The 20,736-nt window shown below is 49.1% G+C and overlaps 1 protein-coding gene across 4 annotated transcripts in view; it reads right to left on the reverse strand.

The window, feature by feature from the left end:
- The window catches only part of HTT (huntingtin), a 2,905,635-nt gene that overhangs the window by 30,062 nt on the left and 2,854,837 nt on the right, over positions 1-20,736 (reverse strand). The gene's annotated exons all lie outside the window — the stretch shown is intronic.

The raw sequence follows: 20,736 nt of genomic DNA on the forward strand, positions 1-20,736 counted from the left end.
GGCATGGTATCCAACAGTAAAACGGACACAAGCGATCACTGTTCAAGGATGCTTATTGAACTTCAATTGGTTTGAAAAACGCCTATCGTGGGGGGCGCTGTTGCGCACACGGCAAGATGGCTGCTCCTGTGCCATTCCAGGCCAAACTACTCATAATTCCGCTAAATTGGCCCGGTTCTGCCTGCAAATTGCCAGAGACACTCATCGGGACCTCAAGAATGAAGTGACCAAATGTGGTCATTGTCCGGACCTTATCTTTGGAGTTAGGCCATTCTAAAAATCAGCTTAAGACCAGCGGGGACAGCTGCGGCTCGGGAGGAGGAGCCCAGCCCCGCGAGAGCCCTCACTGAGCCGTACCAGACTCCATGCCTGAGAGCACAACACGCCAGACGGTCGCGGGCGCTCCGTTGCACGTAGAGCGCCTGCTGACCCACTGAGACCATCGCCGCGCTGGGGCAGGACCTGCGGTTCCCCCTGTGAGCCAAGAGACATATGACTGCGGTAAGGAGAGAGGGAGGCAGGCAGCGGATGACTCGGCCCATACCAGGAAATATCCCGCTCCCCAAGGAGGACTCCTGTCCGCCCGCCCCCACCTACCTTGCCCCGCGGGCCCCAAACAGTGAATCAAGCATACTGTCCAAAAGCACGCGTGGGGGGCATGCGTGACATTGAAGGGGCGCGAACTTAATGAGAACTGGGGCCCCCTGGCCGACACGGTTCACTCTCCACTAGCACGCTCGTGAGCATAGGCCATCAGTTTACAAGGTCTGTGACTGCGTGTTGGGGCCACAGCAGCTGCCCGGACACTGAGGAGGAGGGGTGCACTGAGCACCGCGTCCACACTACACCCCAACATAGAACTTAAGGCACTGCTGCCCCGTGTTGCCGGCATAGTGGTAAATCAAAAGATCCATAGTAAAGGCCCCCACCTAGACGGCCACGTGGCCCCACGAGAACACCCAAGGAAACAACGGAAAGGTAATCAGGAAAGAAAGCAGTGAATCGACACCAGCCCATGCCGCAAGGATAAACCTGCTCTGTAAAGTGCGCTGGACCGCCCCCACCAGGACCGGACATATTACATTTACAAACTGAACAATCAAATTCACACCAGTGGAGCAGGGAAGACTGTAACAACCCTCTCACCCCGACATGTTTTAGCTACGTTTTCAGGACAGATCTCAGAGAAAGACGTACTGGCGTTCAACAGGGCGTAATAAATCATAATCTGGACTAATTGGGCTTGGTCACACATATGCTATCTCCAAAAGTGAACAGTCTACAACCCGCAAGGGTCTGGGTGGGAATCCTGAGCGCCACAGCCACAACCTTTGTGACGGTGGTTACAACTTGAGTCACACCACTCAGCGAAGCAGCCATAAATCCTTCTTGAGAGGTGCGGGCAAATATGGCTCATTGACTCAACCACCCCATTGCGCCCAACGTGCTGAAAGCCATGAGATACTCAACGCAAACCCGGCAAAACACAACAGTCCATCCCAAAGAAGGACAGGTGCAATTCCGACTCCCAGAGCTACTACAAGACTATGCCCAAGGGCCCAGGTCCAAAAAGGGGGAAAGGAACCATAGAAAAGTTCACCACAGCGACAAAGAAAGTGAGTGAGACCACTATGACAATAGAACCGACGTCGCAACCACTCCCACCAACATCGACTGCCGCAATGGACCTGCAGGCAGTCTTTGCGGCTATGCAGCAGGGATTCACTTCTCTCAACGAGAAACTGGATGGTATAACAGCCAACGTAGCATCCATCAAGACACAATTGGACAAGACTACGAGCTGCATCACGGAAGCCGAGACCCGAATCAGCAACACAGACGATACGCTGGAGGCACTAAAAAGCACTGTGACGAAGATGGCGAAGGAATTGGGGACGGTCAAAATAAAGTGTGAGGATTTGGATGCTAGATCCCGACGCAACAACATATGCATAATCGGTATTCCAGAAGAAGCATTGAAGGGACCCATGGAGCAAGCTGTAGAGAAACTTCTACGTGACCTTTTGGGAGACCCAGGTTGGTCGCCAATGTTCATAAAGTGAGCACACAGATCACTGGCACCTAAACCCAAGCCGGGAGCCTTCCCGAGACCCATCATAGCACGCATGATGGCCTTTAGAGATAGGGACTTGGTACTAAAAGCGGCCAGAAAAAAAAAGAACTAAGATGGGAGGCCAACACTATACGCATATTCCCTGACTACACGCTGGCAGTAGAGCAAGAACGTCGCTCATTCACTGGGGTCAAGAAACTACTACGTGAGCGCAACATTCCCTATGCAATGGTCTACCCTGCCAGGTTGAGGCTACAATACCAAAACAAGACCTACTTCTTTATGTTCCCAGAGGAGGCGGCAAGCCTCTTTGAAGCCAATATCCCACTTCCAAAGAGCCAGCCAGTGAATGGGGATGAGGCCTGAAACATCAAGAGTTCACAGTAACACAGTACGATAAGAGAACAATGAAGAGGGGGGGCGAGGTACCCCTTCTTGGGAGCACTTCCACTACCAACATGATCTCCACAAGTGCCGAATATACTCCCACCATTCAATATGTGATCGAGTAACAGAAAGCAGGACTGGCCGAGAAGCGCATAAACATTAAGCGTTCCGGCCTGGGATGTCGCAGCAGAACCCCCCCTGTAGCAGGTGCACATCTGAGACATGGGAGGGAAAGGGGATGGGCAGGGGGGACATAGTTAAAGTTTGGGTAACTATGAGGGAGGGTGAGGGTCATGAGAAAAGTTTGTTGAGGAACCAGTTTGGGAAGGAGGAGTTACAATTAAAAGCATGCAGGTCCTGCAGAAGAGTACAGACACACGCATAGCAGGGAGGGAACACGTTGCGCATCACCTAATGAGGTCACGGATGATGGCTAAGATGAATAAAGAGACTATCACCATGCTGAGCTGGAATGTCCGCGGGCTGGGATTCTCGATAAAAAGAAGAAAAATTATGGCGTACATCACTAGGTTGGGCCCTAAGATAGTGTTTTTACAGGAAACTCACTTGTCTCAACATCAAGCTGAAAAGATGGCCCGTAACTGGGGTACGCACCACTACTACACATCATATTCAAGTCGCTCAAGGGGAGTAGCAACCCTGATACATAAGTCCCTTCCCTTTACATGCCTCAACACAGAATGCGACCCCCAGGGCAGGTATGTCATGGTCCACGGAACCCTTCAAGAAAGGGAGGTACTACTGCTAAACGTATATGGCCCAAACATGGCTGATCCCGACTTCTATTCCACATTGTTTGGGAAATTAGCAAAATTCCCCACGGCTTATCTGGTGTTTGGTGGAGACATAAACACCATTCTAGATATTCAACTAGACCGCACGTCGGATCAGCCTAGAACACTTACCAAAGTGGCCCAAAAAATACTTACCCCCATGACGGATCTGGGGTTTAGGGACGTATGGCATTTGTTCAATGGCCTCAAACGAGCATACACATTCTACTCCTCGGTGCCCGTTATGCACTTCAGGATAGACGTATGGCTAGTATCCCACGAAGCACTAGGCTGGATCACCAACACTCATTTACCCGAGGACATACTCACACCACTCACCCATTCAGATAACATTGCAAATACCGGAACTTAAACTAAACAGGCCCCCCTGGAGGTTCAAACCGGCGGCATTACAAGACCTGGTCTATAAGACATTACTGACCCAGCATATCCAAGAATACTTTGAGATTAATGAAGGTTTGGTGTCCAGCCAGGCTGTGCTCTGGCAAGCGTTTAAGGTGTACATCAGAGGCACTGCAATGTCAACCGAATTTGGTGTACTGAGGGACATCCGCAGGGATCTAGAGCAACGGAAAAAAGACATTGTCCATATGCAAAATCAGTACGCAGAGGCGCCATCCGTGCAGCTGGGGCTGGACATCAAAACCAAGATAGACTAATTCAGAGAAGTTGCCTACTGCGAAATCCGCTACTTTGATAGGCCTGCAGCAGCGCAGCGATATGGGGAGCAAGAACGCCCGGGCAGACTTTTGGCTAGAATGGTACGAGGGGAACGAGAGCCAACGTGTATTCCATGTATAACAGGGAACGATGGAATTGTGACCACAGACCAATCAGATATTGAGGGGCATTCTTTGATTTTTACAAACATTTCTACTCACCACAGAGCACTGCCAAGGACCACGAGATAGATCAATACTTAACCCAGACACCAACCACACTTCTATCAGATGCCACTAGGGAAGCCCTAGAAACCCCGATTACAGAAGCAGAGATAGCCAAAGCCATAAAGGCACTCCCCAATGGGGAAAGCCCCAGGTACTGATGGCATTAGTGAGGAATTCTATAACGAATTCACACAACTCCTTGTCCCAAAACTGCTCGCCGTATGGGCAGAAACCCTAGAAAAAGGGGAACTACCGGAAACTACTAGAGAAGCGGTTATCACCCTAGTGCTCAAACCAGGGAAGCCCCCCAAAGAATGCGGCTCATACAGGCCATTATCATTAGTAAATACGGACGCTAAGATTTTTGCAAAGATCCTGGCCACACGATTAACGCCACTGATGCCATACATGGTCCATGAGGACCAAGCGGGTTTCATAACGGGCAGATCCACGACGACGAATATTAGACGCTGCCATAAAATTCTGGCAGCAATACTCGAAGAATTACAGGCAGTGGCAGTCTCATTAGATATGCAAAAGGCCTTCCACATGGGACACTGACCTTTCCTGTTCAGGGTCCTACAAAATTATGGGTTCGGTCCCAACTTTATTAAATGGGTCAGGGTTTTCTACACACGCCCCTATGCTAGGATAAGTGTAAATGGTGCACTATCAGAGCTACTGGAATTACTAGGGGGCACAACAGACGCAAGAGAATCAGGACTTGTTTGGGTACACAGACATTGGAGGGTAGTGTCAGGTGCTCTATATTTTTTGTCAAATCGGTCCTTTTTTGAAGGTGAAGTAAATGAGTTTTTCATCATGAGGAAGCCATCCACCTAAATGTTATGTTGATTTATACTGCACACTGCTACCACCCAGGGGCAGTCACCAGGCACTCACGATGTCGTTCAGAACAGCAATACCACAGTCTTCCTAACCTGTTCCCAGCAAAGATAGTGTAAACCCTCCTTCCTCTGTTCTCTAGTAGATGGTCAAGCATTTTAGCTTTGTACATGATGGTGTGAAATGTCCCAACTTCATAGGGAGGAGAGTCTCTGATTGGAAGCTCTTCTGGTTCAGCATCCGCTGCAATGCAATAGGGCGCAAGGACAGTGAATAGGTGGAACAGAAGGCCTTGAGGAGGAACGGAAATAGCTTGTGTCTGCAGTTCCAAAACCAGTGTTTGCTTGTAAAGTGGAAAACATGAAGTAATGAGCCTCACAAAGTGGGTGAAGGTACAGGTCATGCATGTAAAGGAGTTGCATGAAGTAACTATACTGGAGGCAAGATGGAAAGGTCATCTTCCTCTTGGAGCGAGCATGGATGGCATCTCCTTTACTCACTATTTTCCCACAGGAATCCTCCTAGAGGAATCTTGATCTCTTAGAAGAGGAAGCACGCTCGTGGGGCCAGCAATGGCGAAGCGAGGCATGGCATGGCTTCTCACTGATGCCACAGTCCCTTCATCCAGCCAGGCCACAAGTCTCCTTAACAGTCTTTTAAGGTTTTATTTGAACAATTGTGGCACATGGAACAGGAGTTAACATTGTGGTCTGGATACAGACAATACCAACACTCCTCATGCTGATCTTTAATGCAGACATTTTTGAGATGACAGGTGGAACATGCTTTAAAAAGATAAGTACAGAATTTGATTAGGTAATGAAGTTTGGGAATACAAATTCCCAATTTTGAGAATTTTAAAAATAAATAATTGGTAAGCCGGCCCAATTAGATATAATCTACAAATCATGTTGTTTGACACATTCCAAAGTATTAACTCAAGAAGAACAAATCACTCTCCTCTCTGTATTGTTCTTCATGATGGAATTCCTCCCACAGATTCCTCATATATGATATTGTATCTCAGGCTGTCACGTTGGGGCGAGTATGTATGGCGCCGCCTTGCTCCATGGCCTCAGTTCAGTCCCTTTTCCCTAGCACTCTGACATGGAGGGATAGGCGGACAGATGAGGTGTACTACCTATTTGCCAAATGGGGCAGGTTGAGAGGGTAATGAGGAATCCATGGGAGGAACATTCATCAGAAAGAACATGGCAGAGAGGTGAGAAATTAAATGTGTTCTTAAAATGGATTCCTTCATCCCATGGATTGCTCATCTATGATTGACTCCCCTAGCAGTACATAGACCTGCATTGTATTGTATTGTATTGTATTTTATTTACATAGTGCGCCAAGCCCTGAGGCAACTGGGCACATTTCCTGGGTACATATAAGAGTGCATATTTACAGTTACAGGCAAAGTAATTCACACAGTTTACAGGCGTAGAGAATACAGAGCACACCGAGTATATACAGTATAGACAATTGGATGCATGAGTGGATGCATGAGTTTTCACAGATAAAGCAGTGTGTAGAGACCAGCGATGAAGTGGGTTAATTTCCGTTCAGACAAAGCCAGGATTTAGCCTCATGGCGGAATTTGTGGTTGGAGGGTTCTAACCTGATGTTAGGAGGTAATGCATTCCAAGTTTTGGCTGCGAGGACTGGGAAGCTTTTGCCCCCTGCTTTTGCAGGTTGAACCTTGGTATGATGAGGTAATTAGAGTTGAACAATCTAGTTTGTCTTAATGAAGTATGTATACATTTGTGTATGAGGGAGAGAGTCTTGAATTTAATTCTTGGGTTGATTGAGAGCCAGTGAACACTGCGTCTCAGCTCGGAGATGTGCAGTTCTCTAGGGAAGTTGGTAGCTGCTCTTAGTGCATTGTTTTTATAGATCTGTAGTTGGTTTACATTGTGCTGATTAGTGCCTAGGTAAAGTGCATTGCAGTAGTCTAGCTTAGTTAGTACAAGCGCCCTGGCCAGGGTGATGCAGTTTGCAGTCGTCAGAAGGGTCTGCAGGCGTTGATGAGCTTACATCTGTAAGCAGTCGTGGATGCAGTAGCATTGATTTGTTTACCAAGCGAGATAGTGGAGTCAATGTACATATGTAGCGTTTTGACGTCTTTAGAGACTTTGATGTTGTTGCCGTCAATATTGAAGGTGTCACATTTGTTGTCAAGTTTATTGAGTCTGGCTTGGGTTCCCACTAGGAGAAGCTCAGTCTTGTCGTCATTAAGGCAGAACCCGTGTTGCGCCATCCAAGCTTGGATGATAAGGTAAATGTCATTGAGTCGTCGTGAGTCTGTGTCGTGGTTGCCTGTGATGTGTATGAGAATTTGTGTGTCGTCAGCGTAATTGGTGTAAGAGATGCCCAGTCGGTCAAGTTTGTCAAAAAGAGGTTTTGTGATTATGTTGTAGAGTGTAGGGGAGACACAGGAGCCTTGTTGGATATGTGACAGTCGATGGGGGGGCAGAGGCAGAAGGTGCAAACACTCTGGTTGTTCTATTGTTCAGGAATGACTGGATCCAGGTGATGGCGTCACTGGAAAACTGGGCTGCTAAGGAGAGATGATTACAGAGGGTTTTATGGCCGACCAGGTCAAACACAGCTGATAGATCTAGTAAGAGAAGGATGGCAAGGTTGCCCGAGTCCTTGATGTTCTCAATTTGGGTTACTAAATCTATCCGGGCTGTTTTGGTGCCGTGTCTGGGTCGAAATCCAGAATGCCGTAGCCCTAGCAGGATATTGCTTTCTAGGTGGTGCTGGATCTGCAAATAGGCTGCTCTGTCGTTGATCTTCAGAAGGCAGGGTACGGTGGTGATGGGTCTGTAGTGGGAGGGATTATTGGGATTGAGGGATGGTTCCTTGAGGAGTGGCATAAACCAAGCGTCCTTGAGGTTCGTGAGGATAGTATTGGACTTGAAGGAGGCATTGATTAGAGAGGTGATAAACAGGGCTATCTCCTTCACTGTTTCTTTTATGATAGTTGCAGGGCAAATGTCACCCATGCATATGGACAGTTTTAGGCTTACTATTATTTCTTCTACTTCTTTGACGCTAAGTGAGGCGAATTTTAATAAGTCGAGATGGGCAGGAGGTGGTATAACTGTTGTGGGTGCTTGCGGGTTATTAGTTACGTTAGCTTTTTTATTTTTATTTGTAGGAGCTCAATTTTGTCTGATAGTGCCTTTTGGATGCTCTGACACCAAGTGGCGTCCTTAGAGTAAGTCGTTGGAGGAGGTGTGGGTGATTCTAATTCTCTGAGAATGTTAAACAATTCTTTGGTATTAGATTTGGCATTTTGAATGCGTTTGTTATAGGAGTTCGATTTGGCTGAGAAAATGGCAGATTTGTAGGTGGCAGAGGCTGATAGGAAGTTTTCTTTATCGAGAGCTGATGGGACATTTTTCCAGCTGGATTCAGCAGCTCTTTTGTTTTTCTGCAATGTGCTCAGTTGTGGGGTGAACCAGGTATTAAGGTGGGTTTGGCTTTACGAAGCTTTTGAGGTGCTAATTTGTTGATGGCGTTTGGCATTGTAGTATTGTAGAGGTTAACCAGATGAGAAGGGTCCTCAGTAGGCTCGAGGGCAATGTCTGCCTGCAAGAGCGGTTGTAGAAGTGGAAATAAGTTGAGGGCTGTTATGTTTCGTGTATTTCTTGCTAGTCTTGGGGGGGGCTAGGGTTTTCTCATGGTTAGGGGTGTCTCTCGGAATGGAGAAGAGGATGGCATGATGGTCGGTCCAGGTGGGAGGGTGGTTAGAAATGATAGAGATGTTGCAGTTGCAATCATCGATCCAATCTAATTGTCGCCCTTTGGAATGCGTGGGTTGTGCAAGTCTTTGAGTGAGGCCTAGATCAGTTATACTGTTGCTGATCTCTGATGCGTTCTTGCCATTGATGTCATAAAGGCCAAGGTTAAAGTCTCTGAGGAGAAGAATTTGTGAGCTTGGTTTAGCCTTGTTTGTCAGCAGCAGTGATAAGTCTTCTTCAAAGGAAGAGAGTGGGCCAGGGGTTCTGTAGATCAAGTGGGCTGTGATGGTTTGCGAGGGTGATAGCGGCAGTTTGAATGCTAGGTGTTCAGCTGATGATAGGGTTTGGATTGGGGCCTGTCTGATGCCTACACCACCACCACCTTTGGAGGACGTTCTGCCTGGCCTGATAATAGTATATTGGTCTGGGATGCCCAGAGATAGGAGGGGACCTGATGCGGAGTGGAGCTATGTCTCTGTGAGGGCAAGGAGGTCTAGGTTGTTGATATCCAGTGCGTGGGCTGTTAGTGACCAGGCATTGTCGAGGCATCCTTTCAGGATGGAGGTAGGATTTGTCTGTGATGATTGGGGGTTGATCATTTTGGCTGGAGTATTAGGGCGATGATGTAGGTTGCCTACTGTGTTGGCCTTATTCAGGTCTGTTTTGTGGAAGTTCGTTGCTGAGATGTTGGGTGTAGACTTGAGATGTCTTTTGATAAATCTGTAACCTAGTCTAGCATTTCTAGTGGTAGTCTGGCACGCTATATTAGGTGTGGGTTTCCGTGCGAATGTGTTTATTCATTGTTCATTGTTCAGGTGCGAGGCTTTGTTCTTGACAGAAGGTGTTGGTTGTAAGTTTTGTGCTGGTTAGTTTAAAGGCTGATAGGAAGACAGTTGGTATGATGTTAGTTGAGAGGCAGTGAGGTAGCCATGGTTAAGGTACGGCTACAATCTGGCTTCCTGGGTGGGCAACTGCCACTGGCATATTCCCTTAGAGGGCTGCAGTGGGCGTGGTTGTCCATGGTGTCTAGGGGACACTTACAAGCACATAGGAGGGGTATTAGAGAGTAGATCATTAGGCAGGGTAATAACCTGACAGAGTTGGGAGGCAGTAAGGCCATAAGTAGTTAGGGGTGTTGGGGTAGCAGGTATATGAGAAATATGGTGCCGCTAGGGTGGTTGTGTTGTAGGTACTGGGGACTGCAGTAATTATTTCATGAGGTAGGTGAACATCAGGGTTGAAACCACTGGTGTGATAATTTTGCGGTGAGGGCTGGGTATGAATGGGGCTGTCCCTATTGAAGATATGGGGTGAGCCGGTGGTCGGCGGGGCAGTTGGTCTGTACTGACTGTTCTAGAGCAATAGAAGTGGATAGGTATGTATACATTAGGAAAACATGTGGTGGAGTATACAAAGTGGCACACAATTTACAAAGTGGGAGCAAGTGCACAATGGCAATAGTGGCGGGTGCCGCGATCAGGGTGTGTAATGTGGCGATAGGCAGGTAACGCTATGCATGGGAGAGCATTATACAATAATTAGGGAGCTAGTTGGTTAGAAATAAATGATACGCGGCTAATGCTCGGGGTACATCGAGTCCTCAAAGTCTAGTACCTAGACGATACCTGTATGCACTTGTGGCAGCTGGTGGCGGTATCGAGCAGTTTGGCTCATGGGGTGGGTGCTTGGGGCGCAGCAGTTCATCTGATTATCTGGGGATCGTTGGGCGTCCAGACGTTGAGAGATGCGGGTTGGTAGAATTGGCTGGGCATGGAGGGGTCGGCAAGCAGTGTCACGCGCCGTACTGCCGGTGCGGACAGGTGCAGAAATGAAGGGGCCTTCGGCGAGGTGCGCCAGCTTCCGCCTCCAGCTCACCTTGTGGCCTAAAGGCTCGTGTCATGGAAGGTTGCTAGGCAACCGTTGTAAACATAAATCGAGGATGCAGGACGGTGGCCATCTTAGGATCCGGAATCCGGAGCAACGGCTCCTCGTGGTGGCAAAAGGGCACAGGGGCACTTTATACCTTATCAGCAGCGCAGAGGGCCTTCACAGAATGCCCCAGTGGGTAGGATGGCAGGCAGTAGATGTCTGGCTCGGCAGGCAGTATCAGGTTGGCTTGCGGTGCCCGGCAAACACGGCTAGAAGGGAAGGAGGAGGGCGAGGAGACCACACCTAGACCTGAAAACTTTGGAGGTTTGCTTGATCGAAACCAATCATCATGCAGTGACAAGGAGTCCAAGCAGTAATGGTTACACAAATGTGTGCAGCGAGGCGCATGTGGCCGCTTGACAAATATCTACAGCTGGGGTCTGCCTCAGCAGGGCAGACCTGAGAGAAAGCCCTCTGGTTGAATGTGTCCTGATACCCTAAAGCACATTCTTCCCAGTCGGATCATAGCATTTAGAGATACAGAGAACGATCAACCTTGATCGGGTCGGTTTAATCACAGCCCTGCAAGCATGAGCACCAGCATAACCCACTAAAAGCTGGTCATCTAACATACTCTTAGTCCATAGTCCCCTTCCCTTCATACTATATGGGCGTGCCTTGCGAGGGACGGGAACTGAACCTCTTTTCCACCAGAAAAATACATTTCCCCTTTGCATTTACTGGTACGCGGCTTCTGGGTGTGCTCCCTTAACCCCGCCAACCGGCCCCACACCTCAGTCCTCTTTTTGACGCATCGGGTGTATTAAAGTCTAACAACCTCACTGGTCTTATTATAAGGGGATGGATGGTGGGACCTATGGAGGAAAGGGGACTATGTACTAGGAGTACGTCAGTCACTCTGGTGAGTAACACTTAATTACTCCTACATCCTGTCCACTTTCCGCCATCCTGTATGGCCAATTACAACTGACAACGTCCTGGAGAGGATAGCCTGACCTCTTTAAAGCAAACAGATTGCGCAGCACCGCTTGGCCAAATGCTGCACCAGCCTTGCCACTGGTATCGAAGCAGTAGTGCTTGCAAGAAGTTGAATGTGTGGCCCATGTTGCCGCCCTGCTGATCACCTGCCAGGGGACGTGGCGCTGGAACATGACTGCTGTCGCTTTAGCTCTTACCGCATGTATGCCTTGCAGCGGATCCTTATGTTGCACCCTGTATGCTTCTTGGATCGGCTCTGTCATACAACGTGCTATGGATCCCTTGGAGACCTGTTGCCGAGGCCTAGAACCTCCGAATGTTACAAACAGTGCGTCTGTCTTACGGATGCCCTTAGTCCTGTCTAGATAGAATGTCAACGCCCTCCTGACATCTAGGCAGTGCATCTTCCTTGAGGTCCAGGAAGAATGTGGAAAGCACAACCTCCTCGTTGATATGAAAGGATGAAACCACCTTCAGAAGGAATTTGGGGTGTGTGCAGAACACAACCTTGTCCTTGTGAAATCTAGTGTATGGCTCTGAGGCGACTAACGCCTTGATCTCACTCTGCGAGCCAAAGTAACGCGAACTGCTGGCACGTCCGATTGTGAACTGTCGTGAAGAGGTCTGTTGTTGGGTGACCCCATCTGCTGAACACTTCCTGGAGAATTCTACCGTTCAGCTGCCATTTGTAATTGTCGGCAGCCAGACGGCTGAGCCTGCCTGGCTTCCAGATTTCACTCCCCCAAAAGGTGGACCACTGAGAGTCACACTCCCTGTCTGATGACCCATTCCCAGATGTCCAGGGTCAACTCGCACAGTTGTGGGGATCTGGTGCCCCCCTGTTTGTTGATATAAAACATGCAGGTCGTATTGTCTGTCTGGATGCACACAGACCTGCCCTTGATGGTTGGTTGAAAAGACCTGAGTGCCAACTGTATAGCCATGATCTCCAGCCAGTTGATGTGATTCTGCCGGTCGGTCAAGGTCCAAAGACTGTGCACCAAGTGCGCTCCCAGGGTGGCTCCCCAATAGGGGAGCGAGAAGTCCATGGTAATGGTGTACTCTGTCGGAGGCGGACAGAAGGTTCTTCCCACCAGAACATTCTCCACCTGCTGCCACCATCTGAGTTTGTGGTCCAGGTGTTGTGGAATCGAGATAGGGGCCTCCTGTTGGCGTGATTCCTGGTCCCAGGAATCAGCTAAATGCAGTTGGAGTCTCCTCATGCAGTATTGCCAGGAGACATGCTGCCAACACTCCCAGAAGGTGTTGATACCACGAGGCTGTGGTGATCGATCTGCTGCAGAAATGGGAGACTGCTGGTCGGATCGCTGTCACCTTGTCCCCCTTGGGGAAAAAAACAGCCACTGCTCCTGTGTGACCTACAACAGGCCCAGAACCACCAGCGTCTGAGTAGCGGTGAGCTGAGATTTCTTGTAATTGACCAAAGGAAAAACAGTTTGAATAGGGTAGGTCTGTCCGCCGAGTATCGGACCTGCTCCGGAGAGGAACCCCTGACTAGCCAGTTGTCGAGGTACGGGTAGACATGTAACCCCTCCGATCTGAGGCGAGCCGCCACTGCATTCATAAGCCTCGTGAAGACTCTCAGAGCTGAATTTAGCCCAAAGGGCAGAACTCTGTACTGAAAGTGCAGACCCATGACCCAGACTTGTCTGGAATGAGATTTCGAGACAAGTGCAATCTATGAAAGGCTTGTCAAAACAGGTCCTTCCTTGTTCATCCAAAACCATCAAGGACCACATTGACACCCTTGCTCCAGCTCTGGACAACTTCTGTAACCATTCTTTCTCCTCTGGAGCCTTCCCCTCTAAAGCACTCTCTTGAGCACCCTCTTCTCAAAAAACCCACAGCTAATCCCTCTTGCCCGGCTAACCATTGTCCGATTTCTATCACACTCTCCTTTGCGGATTCCGACTTCCTTGGCCACCGTCGTCCTGTCGATAACATCTCCTCATCGGCACACCTGCACCCTCCATTCCTGTCACTCTCTGGCCGGCCTCCCTTGGCCCTCTTCCTGCTCCCACATGTGAGGTTAAGAACTTTGGTGTAATCATCGACTCCACACTCTCCTTTTCTCCTCACATGTCTCTAAGAAGTCAAACTACCAACTGCACCTCCTCAGAGGTATTCTCCCTTTCCTCTCCTTCCCCCAGAAGCTTACCGTCTCCAGAGCTCTGGTTCCCTCTAGGCTAGACTACTGCAACAGCCTCTTTCTAAATCTGCCTGCTTCTACTCTCCGCACTCATCCAGAAGAGGACTGCAAGACTTGTTGTATCTCTCCAGCCCTGAAATCCCTTCATTGGCTCCCAGTGGCTGCAAGACACTCTCCTCTACATTGTCCACTAGGCTTTCTGGGGCCTGGGTCCAAATACCTTCAACTCTCCCTCCGTTAATACCTTTCCACTCGAGCTCTTCGATCCTCCAACTCCCTCAGGGTCAGGCGCTTCTACAAGCAACAAGTTGAGGGTACATCTCTCTTTCCTAAGCTGGGGCCTCCCTCTGGAACAACCTCCCTGCCACTCTGAAACTTGAGGCGAACCATCTCCGGTTCCAGGATCACCTCAAGACCTTCCTCTTTGTTTCCGCCTTTGCTGTTCCTCTCCCCTGCTGATCTGTCTGCTTCGGCTCCATGCACCTGGCTACCCTCTGATTTCGGGGCCACCCAGCCACACACCTGCACTGCCTCCTGGCAACCCTTGCACTTGGGTCTGTATCTGTAACCCTACAGTCCCCTTACCTGCACTTATCAGACACCCCTTGTCTGCGCTTTAAACCTTTCACTTGCTGGATGCACTACCAGTTGTTGTTTGTATCCCTTTCTCAGCACTTTCCGCCTCTCCCCTCTCCAATGGAACTTCCCCCTTCCCTCTCTCCTGCACTTGTGCGTTCTCAATGTCACTGGGCCTAGTAAGATCGTTGTTTTGTCCTTCTTGTTCCCCTCCCTTGCCTCGTCGTGCTCTGTTACAATTGTGTATGAGTGCGAGACAAATAAAATATCATATCATATCATACATTTGTAATGCACGCTAGGCTCGGGGGCATCAAGGCGCAGAAGTACAGATGGAAGCTCAGGATGACTTGTACAGGAAAAACAAGAGGTCAATGAGGCCTTCAGTTACATATCGACAGGTAAGGTATTGTATGGGGAGACACTGTATATAGGACGACCAATGAAGGTTAACATTGAGTGTTTTCAGAGAAAAGCAGGGTTTTAATGTGCTTGTGGAAGGACCAGTAGGACTGTTTAAGTCTAAGTGCTGACGGAACGTTGTTCCAGTTCTTGGCGGCTATGACCGGGAAGCTGGCTCCTCCAGCGGTTTTTGAGGTGGAATCTCAGGGTGTTGAGACGATTTGTATGGGTAGAGCGAGTAATCCTGGTGTTAGATGCTTTTTAGGATTTAGAGTTGAGGTATCTTGGAGCAGAGTTGGACAGAAATTTGTGGGATATGGCTAGAGTTTTAAAGCGGATGAACTCTTTGACTGGGAACCAGTGAGCATTTTTTCTTGCCAGCGAGATATGCTCTTTTTTTGCAATGTTCAAGGCTGCTCTTAGGGCATTGTTTTATATAATCTGTAGTTTTTTTAGGTTTCCAGATGAGGTGCCTGCGAAAAGGGTGTTACAGTAATCCAGTCTCGAACCAATCAGTGCCCTAGCGATGGTGAGGCAGCTTTCTGTCGAGAGGAAAGGGCGACACGCATAGATACGTTTATAGATGTAGACTGCAGATGAAGCAATAGCGTTGACTTGTCTGCATAGTGAGTGTATGGAGTCTAGGTACACCCCGAGAATTTTGACATGATTGGCTACTTGAATGATATTGCCGTTGATTTAGAAGGATTTGTATGCTGGATCTAGTTTGTTAAGGAGATCCGACTATGATCAGCTCCGTTTTATCGTCGTTAAGGCAAAGCATGTGTGTTGCCATCCAGGTTTGAATGTTTTGGTAGACTTGTTTCAAGGAGGCCAAGTCTGTGGCATAGTCGCCTGTCAGGGTTATGAGTAGCTGCGTGTCATCTGCATAGTTAGTATATGAGATGCCTTGGGCATCAAGAAGGTTGAACAGTGGTTTTGTAAAGATGTTGTACAAGGTCGCTGATATGCATGACCCTTGAGGAACACCACAGGTGATGGTGGTCGGGGGGCTAAAGCGGTAGTAGAGAAGATTCTCATTTTTCTATTTGATAAGAAAGAGGTCATCCATGAAGTGGCTTCGGCAGAGAATTGGGATGAGGTGAGAAGGTGCTTGCACAATATTTGCTGGTCCACTAAATCGAAGCCTGCTGACAGATGTAACAGTAGGAGGAGAGCAAGTTTGCCTCCGTCTTTAACTTCAGGAAGTTGTTTTTTTAGGTGGGGTTTTTTAGTCCCGTAGCCCGGCCTGAAGCCGGATTGTCGAAGGCCTAATAGGTTATTGGATTCCAGGTGAAGTTGAATATGCAAGTATGCAGCTCTGTCCAGTATTTTCAGGAGGAATGGTACTGTGGTAATGGGGTGGTAGTTGGTTGGGATTTCGGGGACTAGTGATTTTTTAGGAGCGGTAGAACCCAGGCGTCTTTTAGATTGGCTGGCATGATGCCTATAGGGAAGGGGGCGTTGATGAAGGAAGAAATGAATGGTGCTAGCACATCTGTGCAGCCTTTGACAAATAGGGCGGGGCAGATGTCTCCTTGACATCTGGAGGGCTTGAGTCCCATCATTATTGTGTTGACATCATTGACTGAGACAGGTTTAAACTGAAATAGAGTGGTGTTGGGCTTCGGGGCTGGTGATTTCGGGTCCGGAAGGTGAATGGTGGTGGGCAATGTGTTTTTCTATTGTTCGATTTTGCATTGAAGCATAGGAATCTTATCCATTATGGCAGATTGGATGTTCATGCACCAGGCGGTATCTTTAGTACAGGGTGTTAGGTGGGGTTGGGGATTCAAGCTCACGAAGTATACTGAAAAGTTCTCGAGTTTGCTTTAACTATTCTAGCATTGTAGGTGGGAATTTTGGCTTTGAGGATAGCTGTTTTATAGGCTTTGGTGGAGGAAGCGAAGTGGGATTTGTTTAGCTTGTTAGGGTTGTTACTCCATTCAGTTACAGAGGATTTTAAGGTCTGGAGTAAACCACGTGTTGACATGGGCGCAGGATTTGGCTTTCCGAATGTTGAGTGGTGCGAATGCATTAATGGCAGTGGTCAAAGTTTGATTGTAGAGGTCGACTAGAATAGTAGGGTCGATAAAATGTGCAATTTGCTCTTGGAGTGGGTTCAGGAAATGTAGAATGCTTGCCGGTGTGATATTCCTAGAATTCCTAGTTTGTATGGCGGGCAGTGGGGGTGATTTAAGGTGTTGTGATTGCATGGGTATTTGGAAGGTAATGTTGTGGTGATCTGACCAAGGGCAGGGTGAATTGGATAGCATGGAAGTGTTGCATTTTAGGTCAGCAAGCCAGTCTAGCATGCAGCCTTTGTTGTGAGTAGGAAGCAAGATGCGTTGTATGAACCCGGCTGAGTCCAGAGTGTTGGCCACCGGGTGGGCATTGGGGTCGGAGGTATCGTAGAGGTCTAGGTTTAGGTCTCAGAGGATAAGGCTTTTGGAGGTTGGTTTGGAGTTGGCTGTGATGATGGCAGAGATGTTATCATCAAAGGAGAGTATGGGGCCAGGAGGGCGGTATATGAGGTGGATGGTTACCGTGGCTGTATGAGAGAGGGAGAGTTTGATAGACAATAGGTCTCCAAATTGTAGGTTGTGGGTGTTGGTGTCTCTGATGGTTAGGGAGTCTTTGGCAATGTTGGCTACCCCCACCTCCTCTTCCATCTGATCTGTCTTTAAGGAAGATGGCGTAGTTTTGGGGAAGAGCGAAGGGAGAGAGCCGGGCCTGAGGCTGCATGTAGCCAGGTTCCTGAGATGGCTAGCAGGTCTAAATCGTTGGCAGTAATGAGGTCAGCAATCTCTAATGCATGGGCAGTTACAGATTTGGCATTGATTAGTGCTGCCTTTACGGCGTGGGTGTCCTGTTTAAGGCATATAGTGGAAGAGTGAGTAGGAGCAGAACCGATAAGGTTTGTTTGTGCTGGGGAAGAGGGTCTGGAATTATGAGGTGGGAGGGGTGGGGTGGTCGGCAATGGAATGGGAGAGCTATGGCTTTCATGTGAGGAAGGTAGGTGTGTACCTAACCTTGGGACGATAGAGCAGGCCATAGGTGTGTCAACAATGAGAAGTAGGGGTGGCGCAGGTGTGGCCCTGTGGAGAATTTGTCAAGGTGTGGATTGGAGGTGACGAGCAGCTTCTGATACGAGTGACTAGGGGCATTAATCAGGGTAGTCCTGAGTGCATGGGATAGGTGGTTCCATTTCTTTGCAACGACACCCAAAATAACGACATACTTTAAAAGTGACACCTGAATAACAAAAAAAGTATTTTGTTTATTTGGGGGGTCCCCTCTTAAGCCCCCCATTTATAGTGATTTCTTACCCTCCCCCTAACAAACCCCACCCCTTTTCATCCTTTAACCCACCCCCATATATACTTTTACTGAGAAAGTCGACTTTTTTTCATTATTTAGGTGTCGTTAAAAAGGTGTCATTTTTTGTTTTGTTATAAACACTGCATACCGGGAGAGGTTTGATGTTGTTTTGTGGGTTTTGGTGCCAACACCATGCTTACTCGAGGAGTAGGTGGAGTGTGTTCGGGCTGAGGGGCGGGACTGCCTAACATGGCCGATGCATGGGATAGATGGCGTAAGGGCGACCTGTGTTGTCGTGTAGCTGATCCATGGCTTCTGTATAAGCTTTACTGTTGCATTGGATGGGGGTACAGTTTGATTCCATAGGCAAGGGGCCAGGAATGTGGATCGAGGTATTGAACGTGAACATGGTAGTAGCCTTGCCATGGAGATGGTGCGCTGGTGTGTACAGAGGTTGCCATAGCCATTTGAAGGTAAGGGGTGCTTGTTGGTGGTTAGATGAGGAACGTTGACTATAGTCAGTAGCGTGGGGGTCAGACAATATCCTGGTGTTTGGGCAGTAGCATGTTTTGTGGTGTAGGGCACATGTGTTTGGCGGTGGCATTTCAATGGCGCCACAATTTGGGGGAGTCGCAGTGCCACCTTCCTGAGGGATGGCCTGTCCAGCAGGCAGGTTCTTAGTGGGAGGTGCAAAGGAGCGAATGCAGGGACGTTGTGATCTGGAGGAAGGATATGCTACGACCAGGTGGTCTGGTAATAAACCTTTGGGAAGCCGGCTGCAATAGAATGGGGGGGACCAGTCGGTGCACATGGTGGTAGATGGTAAAATGGGGCAACATTTCATGATAAGCCAGCTGTAAATGCGTTTACAATAGGTCTACCTTTTTGACAGAGGTGCGTCACTGTGATTTTTCCTAAGGGTCCGGCGTACAGCACGGGGAGCAGCGGAGAGCGGCAGAAAGCAGTAATGGTCTTGATCCATGGCCTTCAGATGTGGCCGGCGTTGCCTCCCGGCCCTGGGGAATGGCGGGTATTTCGGCCAATGCGGGCCAATCAGCAGCTTGGAGCTAGTTACTACTGCAGGGTAGATGTTTGTATGCAGGAAAGCTTGCGGCCATCTTTGGAGGTATAGTCATGCTGGCTTCGGTATCAGAGACCCCAGTCTTGATGGGTGATGGGGGTCCCCTGAAGCCAGGCAACCGCAGAGAAGCAGCAGAGAGCAGTAGTGGCCTTGATCCATGGCCTTCAGCTGTGGCCGGCGTCGCTTCCCGGCCCTGGTGCAGGGCGGGTATTTCGGCCAATGCGGGCCAATCAGAAGGCTGGAGCTGGTTACTGCAGGGCAAGTATTTGTATGCAGGCAAGCTGGCGGCCATCTTTGGAGGTATAGTCATGCAGGCTTCGGTATCGGAGACCCCAGTCGCTCTATTTGCTGTGTCTTTGTGGCCCACCGATACCTCCATCATATTTTGGGCTACAATTTTCGCCTCCCCCAGACCTGGCCTGCTTGTCCTTTGGGATATTGGGCAGGAAGTCTGATCTCCTTCCACAGGTGTTGGTTCCCTGCGAGGATGGTGTCTGCGTTGGCCTGCCTGAGATGTAGACCTGCATTGGAATAGACCTTCTTGCCATATGATTCAAGGGTCTTTTCTTCCTTGTTGAGTAGGGCTGTAGTGGCGGTACTGGAGGAGGAAGCCTGGGGGGTTTGGCATACATAGATGCCGCAGCAATTACTGACGACAGGGGCTGCGGGTGTGAAGAGAGTAGTATGCTGTCCCTCTCAGTTTGCCTGAACCTAGCGTCAAGCTTCTTGTTGACTGGTTGTGTGGAGTGCGGCTTGAGCCAGCCTGTTTTTGGCCAAAGTTTCCACATATTTTTGTAGGGGATGCAAGACCGAGCTTCGGCGTTGATGCTCAGGACCTCCGCCAGAACTCCAGCTTCAGGGAGCTCCTGTTGTGGCTGGGGGATACCCAGGTATTCTGCCAGCCTGGCAATTCTGTCATGAAAGGCTTTCACTGACGAGGGTGTAACCTGCTCCTCCTCGTCCGAGTCCTGCTGGTCAACTGTCCCCAGGGGGGCTCTAGCGGTTTGTCACCAGTGAGCCTTGAGGGTTCCTCTGTGGTAGGGGTCTGGGAACGCACCCGATTTGCTGAAGCCTCTGTGCTGGGCTGCTGCAGAGGTGGAGCCTGCGGGGGAGGCAAGAGGTGTGTTGCGGTGGGCTGCCCCGGGGAGGCCGGAGGCAACATGTCTTTAATAATGCCCCTGAGGATTGTGCCCATCTGAAAGGAGTGCACGAGTGTCATATTTTGGCAATTATGTTGGATGAATCCCAAGGTGTCCATGGCGGACTCCAGATCTGACACTCTGGGGTCGTCCTGGTGCCCAAGTCAATGGTTGAAATTGCCCATGACGGAAAAACTAGACATGCCACCAGATGGTTGGATAAAGCTGTAGTAAAATCTGCAGAGTGATATGGTGACCTGTAAATTAATAATAAATTGATCGTAGCCTCAGCATTTATACCTATCTTGATCTGAATGGATTCAATGCCTTCAAGAATATTAACAGTTTTTCCCCAGATGGTAATGTGTGATTTAAAAATCAGCGCCACTCCACCCCCTCTTCCGATGGGCCTATCTGC

The sequence above is a fragment of the Ambystoma mexicanum genome, chromosome 6q, assembly GCF_040938575.1.
Source record: "Ambystoma mexicanum isolate Mex_15411 chromosome 6q, UKY_AmexF1_1, whole genome shotgun sequence".
In the NCBI taxonomy this organism is placed as follows: Eukaryota; Metazoa; Chordata; class Amphibia; order Caudata; family Ambystomatidae; genus Ambystoma; species Ambystoma mexicanum.